The sequence below is a fragment of the Sturnira hondurensis genome, unplaced genomic scaffold, assembly GCF_014824575.4.
Source record: "Sturnira hondurensis isolate 20B ecotype Veracruz unplaced genomic scaffold, ASM1482457v3 Scaffold0020489, whole genome shotgun sequence".
Taxonomy (NCBI): Eukaryota; Metazoa; Chordata; class Mammalia; order Chiroptera; family Phyllostomidae; genus Sturnira; species Sturnira hondurensis.
In genome coordinates this window covers 7,262,422-7,280,840 of record NW_028093120.1, presented here as the reverse complement: position 1 = coordinate 7,280,840, position 18,419 = coordinate 7,262,422, and positions in this window count along the sequence as shown.

Sequence of the window (18,419 nt, the reverse complement as noted above, 5' to 3'; positions counted from 1 at the left end):
TGCCCACCAGAATCTTACAATTTATACACAGAACTTAACTGACTTCAGTTGCATACTAAGTCCAGAAGGCCTCAAAAACACCTTGCTTTCTCAATGCTGCATCCTTGAAATGGCTCCTAGTGCAGGAAGGGTAGGCAGAAAGTATATTCCGAGGACTGGGGAGGGGGTGGGTCCAGCTCCAGGGTCAACCAGTGGTCAGTCCTTCTAGATGACTTCCTTGGTTTAAACTAAGTCATCACTGCATTAACTGAGAGGAACAATTAGTTAGGAACCTTTTTTTTTTTTAAATTTTATTTATTTATTTATCTTTAGAGGGGAAGGAGAGAGGGAGAGAGACATCAATGTATGGTTGCCTTTCGTGCATCCCCTGCTGGGAGTTGGCCTGCAGGGAACTGGCCTGCAACCCAGGCATGTGCCCCGACTGGGAATCGAACCTCGATCCTCTGGTTCGCAGGCCTGTGCTCAATCCACTGAGCTACGCCAGCCAGGGCTTAGTTAGGAACCTTGTGGGAATATAGTGTACATTTGTATCTAGAGGAGGAGAAGTGCTGGCACGTGACAAGCCACTTGTTTTTCTTCGGAAAACATTATCACACACATATTCAACAGACATAAAATTACTCTAAGAAAGTGCTGTAAAAGTTTATAACTGCTTACTCTCAAGTTCTAGTTGGTATGTCCTCACAGGCTGATGGCAAGCTATTTGGAGACAGACATCAGTGGACCCCATTTTAAGTGTCCCTGGTCCGTAGGACATAGCCATTCAGGATGGTGTGCCTTAAATTCAAACTTTTTATCCTATCAACAATATCATTCAACAAGTTTGCAAACTGAGGATGCCATCACTAAGAGACATCTGTAAAATGTGCTTATATTACATCTATTTGTATTTATTAATTATCTAAAAACAGATTACACAGGAGATATAAAGAAAGAAGAGATAGAAGGGAGGAAGAAGGAGAATTGACTGGCAATTTCATATTTTCACCGAAAGTTATTTTAGTAAGGCCTTATTCATAAAACATTATAGCCAAGTGTAAAAATTCTACTGAGGAGAGAATAAAAGAACATTAAGTTAAATTTTACCAAATAAGAATTTAATGGGAGTTTAGCTCTTAAACAATTAAAAATGCTCTGAAGAGTGAAAACTGCCAAGCGTTTCAATGTGATACCTGTAATACCAAGAAACCCTGCCTTGTGGCCTGGCATCATGGGACTTACCCTTGTCTCTTTGGGGAAGTCAGCCAATTCCTGCCCAAGATTTAATCATTCTTCTCGTAACAGAGCCCAAAATTCCCAAAGGTGACCACGTGACTAACCATAGTATGCCAAAAACTTCAGGCCAGTGATGCTCAGGAATTTAAGTATCAAAGAGCACCAAACCACATAACTAGTAATAAAATGCAGTACGGAAAGTTCCCAAGTTATAACTGGGTTTTATTTGAAAACTTTGCTAGTTAATTCTTTAGAACTCAGAACATATTGCTTACGATAATGATCTCGTAACCTAACAAAAGACTAGGGGTGTATCACCTACCAGGAAAATTGCTGGGTCACAATCTGTGCATATGTTCAGCTTTAATATGTGCCACCAAATTGTCTTCAAAAGTGGCTGTATTAATGTCACTCCAACCAACAGTGTGTGAATTCCAGTGAACGGTCATTTTTATTGAGCATTTGTTATGTGCCAGGCACTGTGTAAGTGCTTAACATGTGTTACTTCACTAATCTTCACAGCACCTCAGTGAGGTGGTTGTTAGGGTGGTCAGTGATGCGGGCTGTGAAAGAACTCACAAAGAGAAGAAACTATAGAAAGTAAAGTTTTTTATTCACTCTCCAAGAGGGGAGAAGGAAATGGTGTGGAGAGATACACCAGCATTGAGGGGTGGGGGCTTTGAGCTTTTATTGGATTCTAATTGGATTAAAAAGGGGAGGGGGTGCTGTTTCAAGGCCCCTGGGCTGTTGGCAGCCATTACAACCCAGCAGGTTTGGGTGGTTTTGCATAAACTGCAGTTTGCTCCCAAGTTATCTTTTGCCTGTGGCTGTAAGGAGTGGTTAGTCTTGTTCTGTTCTTGCTTCCCAGTACTTTCCAGTCCTGAGGACATAAACTCAGAAGAGTAAAACGGCAGTCATGTTTAACAAGGTCATAGGCCTGCTCAGCAAATGACGTCATGATAGCAAACGGTGCCAGCTCTATCCTTTCTGTGGGTATTACTGCTTTCTCCTTTGGGGGAAGTTGCCCCAATTATACAGCCAAAAAAGGGCAGACTCAGGACTTGAACGCATGTCCAGTGCTCTTAGCCATTAAGCCTTCCCTGAGAAGAACTCCAGTGCACACAGAGCAAACAGCTCTGCGTGGGTGTCTCTGAGGGCTGACAGGAGCAGACAAGAGGCCTCCAGACGGAATTAGCACGGGAAGAAGGCTCGGAGATTTGGGAGAAAGGGAGGGGTGCCTTGCACAGGCTACGAGGTCGAGAGTACTGTGATTTGGCTGTCTCCGCTCTCGGCACTTGCCGCCGCCTGCACAGGCCACGTTATTAGTAGTGAGTTTTCTGATTTTCCTGGAGCTCTCTCAAAATAATAGACTCCAGGGCTCTAAGTGAAAGAATAGTTTTCACCCGCATCGCACCTTTCCCAGGAGAACAAATTACTGTTATCGCTTCCTGGAACTACACTCCTTGTTCTTTGGTTCTGTTTGTTGTTTCTGAGTGGGATTTTCTTCCTCTCTTCCTCATTCCACTGGTTCAGGTCTATTCCCACCACTGGGATAGGAATTCGTCTGAAAATGCCGCAGTCTCTTTGAGGCGCAGAGTCTGGCCCATGTTATGGGACCCGTGCTCTGAACCTCCGGCTGTCTGACCACATTCCCACAGCCCATAAGTGTCTCTGCACAGATCATCGGTTTTTGCCTCCTCAAACTCTTGGACTGTTTTGAGGGAAGGAAACTCTGGGAAACTCAGTCTGCCTCTTTGAGATCCAAGTCTCTTACTCTCTAGGCAGACACTCCCCTGAGCCAGTTTAGAGTGCTATATTTTAGCTCCAATGTCTCCAGATTCTTCCCTTTGAGGTCATACGTTTCTCTAACATCCAAACACAATAATGAGAGCCCTCATTCTGTGCTAGGCCTCAAACGTCATTACCCCCACCCTTTCCCCCTCACCAAACACCACCACCACTCAGATCCTCTGAGAACTCCCATGTTAGGGGGGATGCTTACATTTCCATTTCTTACCATCTCTGATTTGTCCCCATCAGCTCTTCTCCAAGCTCCTTCTCTGAGCATCATCATGTCCACTTGTGCCTTGTCACCCTTCCTGGGCCTACTGTCCTCTTCCGCATGCTGCAGGTCATCACATGCCCCGTGCTGACCTGAGTACCAGATTTATTGCAGGTTTAAGAGGGAGCTTAGATCACGGAAGAGGAAACAACTTACAGATGAACATCAAAGCTCTCTGATAACATTCCTGACATTCTCATCCCAGTGTCTATTCCTGGTTGAATCTTGCCTTTAATTTTGCTGGTGCTACAGCCTCTTCTCTCTCCTCTTGCCTGTATTTTCCCTTTTTCCACTCCTCCAAATTCAGAAACCCTTGAAAACTTCCTTGGGAACACCAGGAGAAATAGGACATTCCTGTTACTTTATCACACAGATCAATTTAGCTTCTTTTAACTTCACTTTCCAATTCCTGCATCTGGGTTTGCACAACCAAAGTGCCATAAATGATATTCTCAAAACTATCCATCCACTCTAGGCTTCCAGCTTCAGCAGTGGCCCAGATCTCTGCATTATTTTTAATGACTTCAAAGTTTCCAGTTCTGGATTTGTTAGTTTCATGGTGAAAGCACCCGTGGTTTTCTCTCCCAGGAGTCTAGAGGTCGAAGGAAAGCACCTAACAATGTAGACTTCCCTCCTAACCTGGTCAACCCAGAGCCAGGGCTTTTTTCCTTGTCTTTCACAGATAAAAAATGCTTCTCAAGGACATAGTCTCCTAGAGAGGAATCATGTTTCCAATACCAGGCAAAGCTTAATTTAAGGATTGTTCACATCAAAGAATGCAAAAATTCTTCTTCCCTTCACTATTCCCTCTGAGAAGATAAAGCACCTCTGGAATATGGAGTCATCACAGAGAAGCAGCAAAGATATGGAGTCAAACAATAACGAACTCTAGCCACGAAACCAGAAAAGTTGTCATTCATTGCTACTTGTCACTACCAGAACCAGTAAGTAGAAGCAAGGATTGAATCTTTACGGGAATTTTGTTCGGACGCCAGTGATCTGGGAGGATGGTGGGTTATGTACCCTAAACACTGTATTGGCATCTCATCTCAAGCCAAGCTTTTTATAAGGAGAAGGATGAATAATTCTTTATCTGATATTCCTCCCCTGGAACACAGTGGCTACTCAGGCACCATCTCATCTCTTGCAGACCCCCAGGGGCACAAAGGTTGAATTGTTTGTGGACCCCCTGAAGTCACACAGGTCCATGTTCCAGTTCCTGGAAAAACAGCTTCCTCCATGCATTAATCACTTAAGCCTATCAACTATAACAAAAGCTAAAATCTTTAACTCTTGAGTTCCCCTATCATCAAGTACTTTGGACTAAAAAAGGCCACATACTAAACTTGACAAGTTCAGTGGGAAGCCTACACAGCAGCATTACACATTCAGAGACCTAAAGTAACCATATAGGATGGTCTTAAATTAAAACTTTCTAACTGAAAGCAGTTCATGACAGGTAGTCATATCCTAGGGCAGTATTTTTTTTTAACAAAAGTCAATCTTCACTTTAACTAAGCCTGCCTATTTTGTATGTGTGTGTGTGTGTGTGTTTCATCTGTGATAGTACTTTGGAATATCAAAGTAATTCCCTTTTCTCCTGACCCCTCAAAGCACAACCACCACACAAGAGCAGAGACCACAAATCATCTCATTATTATCATGTTAGTTGTTGACTGATTAACCCACAAATGTAAGAGAAGTACGTGGCCATTCATTTTATTTTTTATCCAGTCCCTGCTTTGCTTTTTCCCACCTCCCTAATCTATCACCAGTGAATTTCATGTAACCCCCACCTTTTTTCTAGAGATTTTATTTACTTTTAGACAGAGGAAGGAAGGGAGAAAGAGAGGGAAAGAAACATCAATGTGTGGTTGTCTCTTGTGCGCCCCCTCCTGGGGACGTGGCCTGCAACCCAAGCATATACCCTGACCAGGAATCAAACCAGCAACCTTTTGGTTCACAGGCCAGCATTCAGTCCACTGAGCCACACCAGCCAAGGCTTATGTAACCCCTTTATGCCTCCTCCTTTGGTTGTAATAAATAAAATAAGTTGCATAACTGCCATTTTGTGGATCATTTTCTCAATCTGTTGAGGATTTTGCTTCCTGGCAATTGTCAGTTTGTTTCAAATAAACTCATAAAAATTGTTCCAGGTTTTGATGTTTATGTTGATGATACAAAACAATATTCCAGAGATCTGAAACAAACACTATTGTAACTTCAAGATGCATGTATCTCCCTATGAGATATTTAGGGTTTGTTTCCAGGGTCTTTGTGAAAGAACTTTCTGTTCCTTTCCTCTATGCCAAGAGTTTATTTCTCAGAAGGGTCCTGCGAGGTGGGGTTGTTACTCTCACCTAACAAGTGCTGTAAGTAAGGCCCATGAAGGTTAAGAATTTTGCTTAATTTAACATAAAAAGTGCCAGAAGAATGCTTAAAACCTTGTTCTTCAAATTCCAAGTCTTTAGCAAATTGTTTCTTCAAAACACGAAAGATAGTAAGTCAAACATCCAAGTCGTAATCGATGGCTTTGCATTTGCCTCACACCCCAGGTTTCTAAGGCAGGAGAGAAGGAGATGAAAAATGAACACAGCATTAAATACGTCAGCCTACATTTATGAAATATATTTGTAGCTTATTCATTAATAAAGGTATTAAACTATTAACTTTTCTTTGCAGAAATCTATTTGTACTGCTCTGCCCCTCCAGGATAGGGAAAACAGATATTCAAATAGATAATAACAAAACGCTGAAAAGTATTGGCTCCAATAAACCTATGAAGAAAGGGCAGGATTTCCGGCCCACCTGTCACGGCCATGAGTGAGGAGAATGCCGTGTAAAAAATGAGAAGTCAGCACAAGGCACATCAATTGTGGATCTACATTATGTTGGTCACGCTGACCCGAGACAAGCAGCTTCAAAGTCTCCCCGACTATGTATGAAAGATCCAGACACAAACAGCATTTTTGCAGCTTGAGACATCTGTCCACATGCTACTGTCGTCAACATGCTCACATTACAAGGGGTTCATGCTTCACTGTTGGGAGAACTCTGGACAACCCTCCGTCCCACCCTCTCACGTTATTTACCAAGCAGTGCAATTTAAATAATATGCTTAAAAATAAATAGGTTGTCAAAGTAGAAACCAGAACTCAAACCCAGGCTCCATTCCTGGAATCCTAAAATGGAAGGGTGGATTGCTGGCTGGCTGGGCGGGTGGGGTTGGAGGGGTGGGGCAGTGGCTGCAGCAGCAGGTAACTGGGCGTTGGGCCGTCCTGCTGTCAGAGAGCTTTCTCCTCTCTGTACTTTTCTGCTGGCGCACATGTCACGAGTCTGTTTTTTCGTCTGTAGAGTAGAAATAATAATTATAGAACTATAGTGAAAATGAAATGAGATCATCGACATAAAGCACTAGCACAATGTCTAGTTCATAATAAACAATACATTTATAATTGATATGTTAAAATAATTAATGATTACTTTTAGTTCCCTTTAGAGTCTTGCTGGTCTAATAATCAAATAGACATGAGATCATTAACAAGAAAAAGTGATCAAATTTAACACACACATAGAAATGGGAACCCTGCCCACGTGACAGGTTTAGAGGCCCTGCATGCATAAGACGTTCAGAGCTGGAAAGGGGGATTGAGGTATATCAGACATTCTGAGCTGGGGTTGAGGTAATGCAGCCTGGGGGCTTCACTGCGGAATTATAGTCAAACGGATGGTTAGTACAAAGAAGTTTGTCCTGCCATAAAGATAAGTCAAAAGAAGTTATCTTATAATCTCTTATAATAGGCAAGGCCTCTGCTTCAATTCAATTCAATTCTTCCCAGGGACTTAAGGGAGGGGCAGAGTTTCTTTTGAGCCTGAAACTAAAATTGCCTTTAGCTCAAAACAGTCTGCATACCACGAAAGCTCATTCAGGGCGACTTGCTCTGATCCCACTCAGTACCCACTCCTGGACAACAAGAAATCTGAGTTCCAGTCCTGGTCTTCTGCTAATGAGCTCAGTGTTCTTGGCTGATTTGCTTCATCTTTCCAGACTGACAATATCTCAGTCTGCTTTTTATTTATCACTGTGTGTTAACAACTCTAAATAATATCATCGATGAACTATTCCTCCTCCAAAAATCTTGTATTAGTTTATGTTCTAAACAAATGCTCAAATTACTGTTGAATTTTAATAGTATATACAAGGCCTGTCCAGGAAGTATCTAGCCATGTACTATAAAAAATAGAGACATTTATTGAAGAAGATACAAGAAACATTGTACATGGAACAAGGACACTTCAGTCCCTTTCAAAGTAGACACCTTGGGACCTCACAGAGCTCTGTCACCATCAGCTGCCCTGTCATATTTTCCCAATTCTCATCAATTGTCTGAAATCTCTTCCTTTTCAAAGGTGATTTTAATTTTGGGAAAAGCCAGAAGTCCCAGGGCACCAAGTCTGGTCTTTAGCAGGGCTGAGCCACCTGGGTGATTTGAGATTTTGCAAAAAGACTCTGCATGAGACATGATGCATGAGCATAATGAAGCTACCAGCCACCAGTTGTCAATAGCTGAGGCCTGCTGGATTATCCAAATAGTTTCCCTGGAAGAATATGATGCAGATTCATTGTTCTACTTGCTCAGTCATTTTGAATGTGACAGTCACATAGTACACATGCCCACTCAATGACATCTACTGCCCCCACTGACTAGTACAGTGAAGTTGTCATTGTTCACACATATGCATTCCAGTGCACTCTCCTTGGCTGCCAGGTTAGGTCAATGTTGCCCAAACGGTTCTCATCGTATTAACAATGGTTGGACTTTTCCTGGACGGACCTCATACATATGCTTCAAATTAGTACATTTTTATTCTTTATTTTTTTAACAGGCTTAATTCACTTTATTTTCTTCATATAAAAATTATGTGGTGGCCACAGCTGGAGCCTGGGTCCTCTGCACAGAAACTCTGGTGTGGATCTTTACCAGATGGTCGGTGAATTCCTGGTAAGGAGACTTGGTGAACACAGTCTCTTTCCAGAGGTCAGGGGTGAGATAGCTGTAGGTCTTAGAGAGGGCACCAAAGGTGGCCTTGGCAAAGTTGCCCAGGGTAGCAGTGCAGCCCCTGGCTGAGGTGTAGCAGTTGTCAATACCAGCCATCGGCAGCAGCTTTTTGGGCACAGGGGCCGAGACGATGCCAGTGCCCCTGGGTGCAGGGATTAGGTGAACCAGCACAGAGCCCCAGTGCCCGGTCACCTTACAGGAGACGATGTGGGGTTTGCCAGTCTTGTTCCCCCAGTAGCCTCACTGCACAGGGATGGTGGAGAGCTTGGCCAAGATGATGGCTCCATGGATGGCATGGCTACTTCCCTTGAGCACTTACCACCCAGACCAATGTGTCCATTGTAGTCCCCAAATGGAGACAAACGCCTTGAATTGGGCATAATTCAAAAATTGGGCATAATTCAAAATGCCTCTGGCCTGTACGTGTCTGCTTTTGCACGGGCATAATCTTCAAAACCTCGTTCTTGAGGGATGCCCCCAAGAAGAAGTCAATGATCTCAGATTCCTTGATGGGCAGAGAAAAGAGATAGATTTCCTCCAGGGACTTGATTTTCATGTCCTTGACCAGGCAGCCCAACTTGGTGATGGGGATCCACTCCTTATCCTCAGCCTTGCCTCCACAAGCTCCACGGCCTCGACCCTGACCCCAGCCACAACCTCGGCCCCAGATGCCACCGCCAAATCCTCCTCAGAAGCCACCACGGCCTCCCATTCTAGGGCCCCTGGGGCCTCCCATCCCTCTCGTAGCACTGGCATCATTCGCCATTTGGTGTTCCTTAGGGAAAAAAAAGACTATTCTTTACTTTAATAGATGTTGTGTCCCACCTAGAAATTAATTCAGAGAACTTTTAGCTAAACAGTAAACCTTGGACAAATGAGGATTAAAGTATACACATACATTTGAAAGTAAATTAGTAGACTTCCACCAAGATGGAGGCGTAGGTGGAAACACTGTGCCTTCTGCCACAACCAAGTTTGAGTACAACAAAGGTTTGGTGATCAAAGACGCAGCCAAAGAACAGAAAATTGAACTATATGGAAGTCAAACAACAACCAACCGTTCAACCAGACCGGTAAGAGGGGCAGAGCCAGAAGCAGAGCAGGGACAGGCAAGAAAGATCCCCCAACCCAGGCTCACAGGCAGCCCTGCATCGGGCGGACCCAGTGAGGGCACAGGGCGGCAAGCTGGCCGTGGTCACACATTCACACGCAGTGGGACGGACCACGCAGGCCCCGGTGGTGGCAGGAGGCAGCAGAGGGGGCCGCCATTGCTTTCCTTTGACCCCGCCCCCACCTACAGCATCACAACCCAGCAACTGAGTTGCCCCACCTTGGTGAACACCTAGGGCTCTGCTCCTCATATGTAACTGGCACGAACAGTCCAAATTATGGCTCAAGGAGAACTCAAAGCCCCAGAGCCAATAACTCTAAGCAAAAAAGAAATAGCAACCCTCTCAGATGCACAATTCAAAACACTGGTGATCAGGATGCTCACAGAACTGGTTAATTATAACCACAAATTAGAGGAACATATGAAGGCTAAACCAATTGAAATGAAGGGAAATACACAGGAAACCAATAGGGATGGAAACAAAACCGGGACTCAAATCAAGGGGGTGGACCAGAAGGAAGAAAAAAATGACCAAACAGAAAAGAATGAAGAAACAAGAATTCAAAAAAATGAGGAGAGGCTTAGGAACCTCCTGGACATCTTTAAACGTTCCAACATCCGAATTATAAGGGTACCAGAAGGGGGAAAGAAACAGCCACGAGTGGAAAACTTATTTGAACAAATAATAAAGGAGAACTTCCCCAGTCTGGCAAAGGAAATAGGCTTCCAGGAAGTCCAGGAAGCTCAGAGAGTCCCAAAGAAGTTGGACCCAAGAAGGAACACACCAAGGCACATCATAATTACATTAGCCAAGATCAAAATGAAGGAGAGAATTCTAGAAGCAGCAAGGGATAAGGGGACAGCCACCTACAAAGGAGTACCCATCGGACTGTCAGTAGATTTCTCAAAAGAGACCTTACAGGCAAGAAGGAGCTGGAAGGAAGTATTCCAAGTCATGAAATCCAAAGACCTACATCCGAGACTGCTCTATCCAGCAAAACTTTCATTTAGAATGGAAGGGCAGATAAAGTGCTTGTCAGATAAGGTCAAGTTCAAGGAGTTCATCATCACCAAGCCCTTATTACATGAAATGCTAAAGGGACTTATATAAGAAAAAGAAGATAAAAAATAGGAACAGTGAAAGAACAGCAAACTCAGTTATTAACAACCACACCTGAAACAAAAGCAAACCAAGAGGACAGCTAGATCAGGAGTGGAACCATAGAAATGAGGAATACATAGAGGGTTAGAAACAGGGGGGTGGGAGGAGGAGAAGGGGGGAGAAGGCACAGAAAATAAGTAGCATAGACGGTAGATAGAAAATGGGGGGGAGGGCAAGAATAGTGTGGGGAATAATAGAATCTAAAGAACTTGAGACACGTGGTCATAAACTAAAGGGGGGGAATGGTAGGTGAAGGGGTGTGCAGGGTGGAGGGGAATGAAGGGGAGAATAGAACAACTGTAATGGTATAATCAATAAAATATATTTTTTTTAAAAAGAAAGTAAGTTAGTAAAGGTTCATGCTCACCCCAGCACAATTTGTTTCTCCAATCTCTGTAGTACATCACATTCCAGGATTTAAACATCAGGTTCAAAATAAATGTAAGATTACAAAAGGAGAAAACAGAATTTGAATTTCATCAATTCTGTCATTTCCTATGACCACATGGAGTTTTAATTTTTTATCAGTAAAGACATATGAAAGATGTTAAATCCCAATGAAACAGACATGGATAACATTGTGATTTCTGGAATTGATATAAAATGAGCCTCTTTTTTTATGACACTGACAAGCTTATTCTTAAGTTTAAGACTTTTCCTGACTATTTGTTTATTGGTTGCTCCATGTGAAAGAAAGTTTTCAAAATTAAAATTAATGAAAATGTTCTTTGATTAACTATGAGTAAAGGTAGATTAACAAATTAACATAAATATACTAAGATCAATGAAGGAGTTCTGACAAAACAAAACTGTAATTCTGTTCACTATTATGATAGGTTACTATTATGATATGATAGATATGAAAAAAACTTAAGGGAATAAGTTTTTTTCTCTTTTCAACATCAATGCAATATTCCCTTTTGTACTCAAATATTTGTTTATTTTTTGTGTGTTTTCCTGACATCATTATATATAGAATATTCAGTAAGCAAAAGTTTTGCTTTCTGCATTTCTTTTCCTGTCAGTATTCTTATTTGTTTCATTTCCTGATTATGACTGAAAAGAGAAAGGGTATGAAAAAAATGACTCGTTCCCTGGGCCACATACCCTGGGTGTGCTCTTGTCTCTGTCAATCAGAGGTAAAGAGGTTGGGCTGGTTTCAGGGTTGGAAAGAGATAGTTTGCAGATGAAATCTAACTAAAAAGTGTGTTTTCTTTAAACTGCATGGTGTTCACTTACATTGTCTTGTTATTTATTTATTTATATTAGGTAAAACTATAAAATCAGGATTTTCCCCACAGATCATTGCAACCAGCATGCTTGATTTCCTGACTAGAATTCCTAGGTTTTTGCAATGTACTACCTGCCATGTGTGTGTGTGTGTGTGTGTGTGTGTGTGTGTGTGTGTCTAAGAGAGAATGTAGTAGGGCAGGTGTCAGTGCAAGGGTGCAGAGGGGGTCCAGAGAGGATTTGGTTTCAGCATACTGAGAAAAATTTATTTCTAAGAGGACTAATCACTGGATCAAGTCCTGGGCCCATTTTTTTTCTCTCCTTCCTTCGACAAGCATGTGTCTGTAGCTACAGCTACTAGCCAGGCACTGCACTCACCATTACATGCACCCCTCTAACATCTATGTCCTTGAATTCTCTCAGCCCCATGGTTTCCAGACTTCACACTGACATACCTCATGGTGCACAAGTGAGTTCCCAGGATAGTTTAAATTTCCAAGGGAAATGCAGTGACACTTGACATTTGTAGGACACCACACAAAGCAGGAGCTCCAGCTAGTTCACAGTTTCACTACGAGATCACGCTACATTCCTTTACGTGTCATCAAACTTTGCAAAACCGGTTTTTTCACAGTTGCTGTGATTTAACAAAAGACAAGTACTATATAAAAATCAATGTGGATTGACCTTATTCCAAAAATCAAGATGTTGTGCAGTTTCCAGCAGGTGCACACATTCCACTAGTAAGAAGTCATGGTTATTTAAGAATGAAATAAAAATATTATTTTTTCTTTCCATTTCTGTGTATTCTTTTTTCAAATAGATTCCAAGTTGTTGGGACATAAATAATTATTAAGTTGATTTGGAAGTAACTCAGGTCCATAAGGAAAAAAGCTATTCCTTACACAAAATAACTCTGCCTGTAGCACATGAAGGTACGATGTCAGTTCAGCCCAGACTGTGATGAGGACTAGACATCAGCTGTGGGAAATTCAGTAATGAAAAGAGAACTGGTGCGGTTTCGTATTAACCAAGGGGAATCTTGGTGACTGTAAAAATGCCTTGGGAAATTTTCAGACTACAATGGCCAGGATAAGCCATGATGTTAGAATTACTTCCAAAGGATATAATAAAATTAGAGAAGTCTTTCCTTCACCACAAATGAAAGTAGCTTTATAAAAAAAAAAAGAAAGAAAAAAGAAGTAGGCAAAAGAAAATCCTGATTGCAAAAGTATCACATTTATTACCAAATGTCACATCCAAAAATAGTAGTGGCATGATGTCTAATTGAATCGTGATTTACATCAAGAGAAAAGAAAGTCCAAAAATAATCTCATGCAAATTAAAAAAAACACCAGCTATTAAGCCTAAGGGGAAGAGAGGCGACTTTCCACATGCATTGCAGTGGCCCCCAAGGCCTGCTGCCCTGCAGGTGCTTAACAATGGCGGGTGGGGTGAATGAAACCAAATTACTGGACACTCAACTAAATACCAGAGTGAATTTGAAAATTCTCCCATGAGCTAAAACAAAACTCTCTAAGACCTTTCTGTTTCTAAAACGCCAACTACCATTAATAAGTAAATTTTATGGCATGTAAATTATATTTAAATAAAGTTGTTTAAAAAACACTACAAGGACCTCCCCTAAAAATTGCATCGGCGATAGTTAAAAAATTCTCTCTTCGTCTGGTAGGAAATTACTAATTTTACATTCACATTTCTTATTACATCTTTAGTTTCTCTAAGTTACATAAGTAACATGCATTCATAAGCATGCTTATAAAAAATTCAATAATGCAGAAAAATTGAGAAGGCGGTTTGACTAAATAATTAAAAGCATAAGTCTTGGCATCAGACTAACAAGTTACTTAAAATACTTGTGCTTCATCTTTCTCATCTGTAAATGGAGATGGTGATGATGGTGATGATAATAATTTTATAAGAGCTTACCATGTGTCAAGGGCTACTCTAAAAAGTTTATACTTAATCTCCATTAATCCTTAGACAACATCCTCATTACTTAAGCACCACTTTTATTTCCATTTTACAGGGGAGGAAACTGAGGCACAGAAGATTTAAGTGACTTGTTTTAAGGTGACAGTCACACAGCTAGTCTGAACTCTGGAATATCTATAAGCAGGAAGAGCCTACACTGTTAGCCACTTGTGTCTTCCTCATGGAGCTGTGATGAGTGAGTGAAATAAAATAGGAAAAGCTTTAAAACAAGACCTAGAACACACAATAAATGTTAGCTTTTACTAACTATTTTAAGGTAAAAAGTGAAAATCTCCCTTTATTTGTATTGTGCTGCCCTCCCCAAAAGAAATCACTATTACACATATATTTTATATTTAAATAAATATTTATGTAAATAAAATAATATTAAACATATCATTCAGCTACTTGCTTGCATTCAGTTACAGTCTTTGGACACTTAAAAACGTTTACATGACTGTGCATAAAGATCATTTAATTTAAGGTAAAGATGATGGTTTAATTCAGTGGGGAAGAAGAATCAGTTAATTAATGCTATTAGTACTTCGTTATCTTTTCTTCCATGTAGTCATGTTCACTGAATGTGACACAATTAGCTACAATCGTCTGTGGCATACCAAAGGTCCCCTCCCAGGTGAAGGACATGCTACTGCATCTTCTACCTCCCACCACTGAGAAATAAGCACAACCATCTGTGAAATTTTTGTGATAGCAGGTATCATTCTGACCTACTTATTGAATGAATTTACAAGGCTGCTAGATTTAAATAGGGTCCTGATCCAGAGAGAGAATTTTATGGCAGGTTCAAACTATAAGCAAACTCCCAAAAGAGAGTCACAACGCAGACCCCCCGGATTGTAGGATTCTGTAGCACCCAACTAATTCACTGCAGGAAAAACACACATGATGGCAATGGTGTCTTCAGGATCAGACCCGAGCTGGTCTAGAGAGTACACGTGACATGAGTAGGAGGCCAAGACCGCTATGTAACCTCCATCTTTCACGCTGGCTCCTCTCCCCCAGATCATACTTACAGCCCTGTGGTATTCTCTATGGCTAATGTACGAGGAAAAGGAAAACATTTTTCCCCTATCTGCCTAGATTCTCTAGCTGAGGCTCATAATTTAGACCAGCAAAAAACAGATTAACAAGAGAAAAGCCAAGTTTATTAACACGTGCATCTTGCCTATACAGTGTGGTAACACTCAGTGATGAGTAACTCCAAGTTGGGCTTATATAGCATCTTAACAAAAGAACAATACATTTTTAACAACTGACCAGACAAAGGAAAAGGACTTTGAGTTTCTAAGGAAGGTAGATATATTGGGAAACTAATGGAAGTTAAAGCCTAGTTAGTAAAATTCATTATGTAAAGTCCTCTGGTGGCATCTCTGGGCTGAGAAGGGTCCAGAGCTGTCTCTGGTGATTAGCTTCTGTCCTTCCCAATAGAGAGGGGAGGAAAGACACCTTTGTGAATTCATGGCCTGTTTTTAAGCAAATAAGGAGAGAGCAGAGAACTTTTCTTGTCTCTGTTTCTTCTCAACTGCCTTTGGTTCAAAATATGTTTTATGTAAAAGTGGCATATTTTGGAGTGGCATATTCTGCTCCTTTCCACTGAAAAGGAGGGAGAAATTCATGACTAACTCACTAAAAATAAATTGCTACTCTACTATAGCCTCACAGAGACTAATGCTTCCAATAAAGACAGTAGAGGGAGTCATGCTTCCCATAAGGAAGCATCCACTGGTGTATTTCATGTTGATGGTGATGATAAGTAGTCATGAGCTCAGTCTGGAAGGAGAAGTTACCTTAAGTAAGAATATTCATAAATCCCTGAGTAATCACACGTCACTAGACTGGTGTATCAGTGCCTGAAAGGAACAAGATAGAAAGATTATAAGATCAGAAACAAAGAGGATGGGAGAAGTAACACCTGAATGAACTCATGCCAGTAACACAAAATGTGTGGATCATTGTATCTCACATCAATTCCCAAAAGGGAACATCTGCCGAGGAGGCAGCACTGAACACCTGTGTGGATGGGGTGATGCTTCCAGGGGAGGTCAGCCAGCCTCCATCCTCACCTGCCGCATGAACAGAATGGGCCTGTGAACAACATGGGCCTGGAGTCTAGACAGAAGCCCCACCACATTTGATCTAGCTGCTGTTGCAGGTACAACTTTTCAGTATAAGAACTGAATCTGAGCCCTCAGTGTGGTGCCATTGTTCGATGAGATCAACTAGTTACTTATGAGAAGTTGATTAAATCAGATATCACATATATAAGTCTGCCTTCAGTACCTCAGCCTGCACTACCAGGTGTGCTAAACGGACTTCCTCTGTATTTCTCAGTATCTCAGCAAATACCTTCACCATTGCACAGACCAGACTGAATTCTAATTTTGTGTGTCTATTTCATGCCAGCTGCTAACTTCTTGAGGGAAGGTTCTAGGTGTTAGTCTTCATGAGTTTCCTAACCCTACCAGAGGGCCACACTTCCTACCATATGCTTTACAAATACTCAATAAGTAAATGAAAGAGTAAAAAGACTCATGTAACAACCAAATGAGCTCTACTAAGAGCCATAACTGGGACAGTGGCAGTGGGTTTGAAGAATCTCTGTCCTTGTCTCCCATTGTATTATTTCCTATCAGTCACCACCCTACAATTAAGTAGCCTTTCATAACCATAGTGAGACCAGGATAAAGAAAAAATCAGACTGGACTGTAATTCAGTGGGTGAAACCACTTTATTATCTATCCATTATTAACTTTCATTGTCAAAATGACACAGAAACCTAATATTAGAAATCTGTCATGTGTCTCTATAGCCCTGGCACAGTGCCTGGCATGACACAGACACTTCATATGAATGACTAAATGTCTGAACTAATGAATGAGAGGTGACATGGGAATATTGAAAAATCTATGGGCCTAACATACAGGTATGGCTGGATCCAAATCCCAGCCGTACTACTTATTACCTATGTAACTTTGAAGCTAAAACAGAGATAATAACACCTTTGTGAATTATTTGGATGAGTGAGTCAGAAAACCAACCCTAACAATCACAATACAAACAAACAAACAAATATATAGGATATTCTGTTGGCTTGCTTAATTGGGAAATCCAAGTAGCTGGAATCACTTCAGCTCTGGTTGAATCCAAGAAATCAAATGATTTGATTGGGAATCGCAAGACCTCCGCTTATTTTTATTCTCAGACCACTTTTCTCCATGTGGTAGCAAGATGGCCACTAGATGCTACCAGCTTGCATGGTTCCTAGAGCTCATGTTCCCGAGAAAGGTCGAGACTTCCTCCCAGCAATTGTGTGCAGCAAACCTAGAAAAGACTTCTTACTGGCACTTCTGGGGTCACATGTCCACTCCTGGAGTAGTCACTGTATCCAAACCCTGGAGAGGCATGTGGGGCCAATGAAAGCACACGAAGAATTACTAAAGTTGGAAAGGGGTGATTCACAAAAACAAAAATTTCCAAGCGAACGTACTTGCACTTGTAATTACCTTGCAACATTGATGTGATGAATAACTGTAAAATCACATGTAAAGTACTTACTAAACAGTAATGGGCACACGACAAACAGTAGCTATCATTAATAACAAGACTTTAAAGGGGGGTGGAGTTCAATGTAATTATAAGAATTATACATTCATTTAGAATTTTACTCATTCAAATAAAAAATACTTCTTTTTAAATGCTAGATTTTTATAATATCACCCTAATTTTAAAAAAAAGAAGAAAATTGCCCTGGCATCACTAAAAATTACCACAGTGGTAGGCAATAAGAAACTAGTGACAAACCCCTTTCCTGGTGACAAAGGTCCAGAAACCCATATTCACAAGGTAAGGAATACACGATGGAGGCAGAGGTACTGAGGAAGGTGCCCTTCCTGCAAAAATGACACTTCATCACTGATGTCTGGAATTTCTTGAAAAGGGAAATGACCGTTCTGAGTTATAGACATAGGATTAAAATGCCAGCAACCTTGGGACCTCTGCTGGAGGTTGAAGGTCACACTGATGACCTATTACAATTCTGAAAGTTGATAAACAAAGAACAAGCATTAAGCAGCTCAGTGGTTAAAGAGGGTAGCCATGGTGACAATGAGCTGGAGGGAAGGGGCTGAAAGAGATAAACCCCTAGTTGATCATGGAACTGTCTCTAATCTGAATCTAGATTTAAAAGAGCAAGCTTTTTTAGCCTCACCCTGGCTAGTGTGGCTCAGTGGATTTAGCACCACCCTGTGAACCAATAGGTTGTCGGTTCAATTCCCAGTCAGGGCACAAGCCTGGGCTGAGGACAAGGTCCCTAGTTAGGGGTGTTGCAAGAAGCAACTGATCGATGTTTCTCTCTCTCTCTCCTTCTTCCTCCCTTCCCCTCTCTCCCATCCAAGTACTAACCAGGCCTGACCCTGCTTAGCTTCCGAGATCAGACGAGATCGGGCGCGTTCACGGTGGTATGGCCATAGACCCTTCCCCTCTCTCTACATAAATAAATAAATAAAACCTTTTAAAAAAGAGCAAATTTCCTCGGCCTTAACTACATTAGAAAACTGAGTGGAG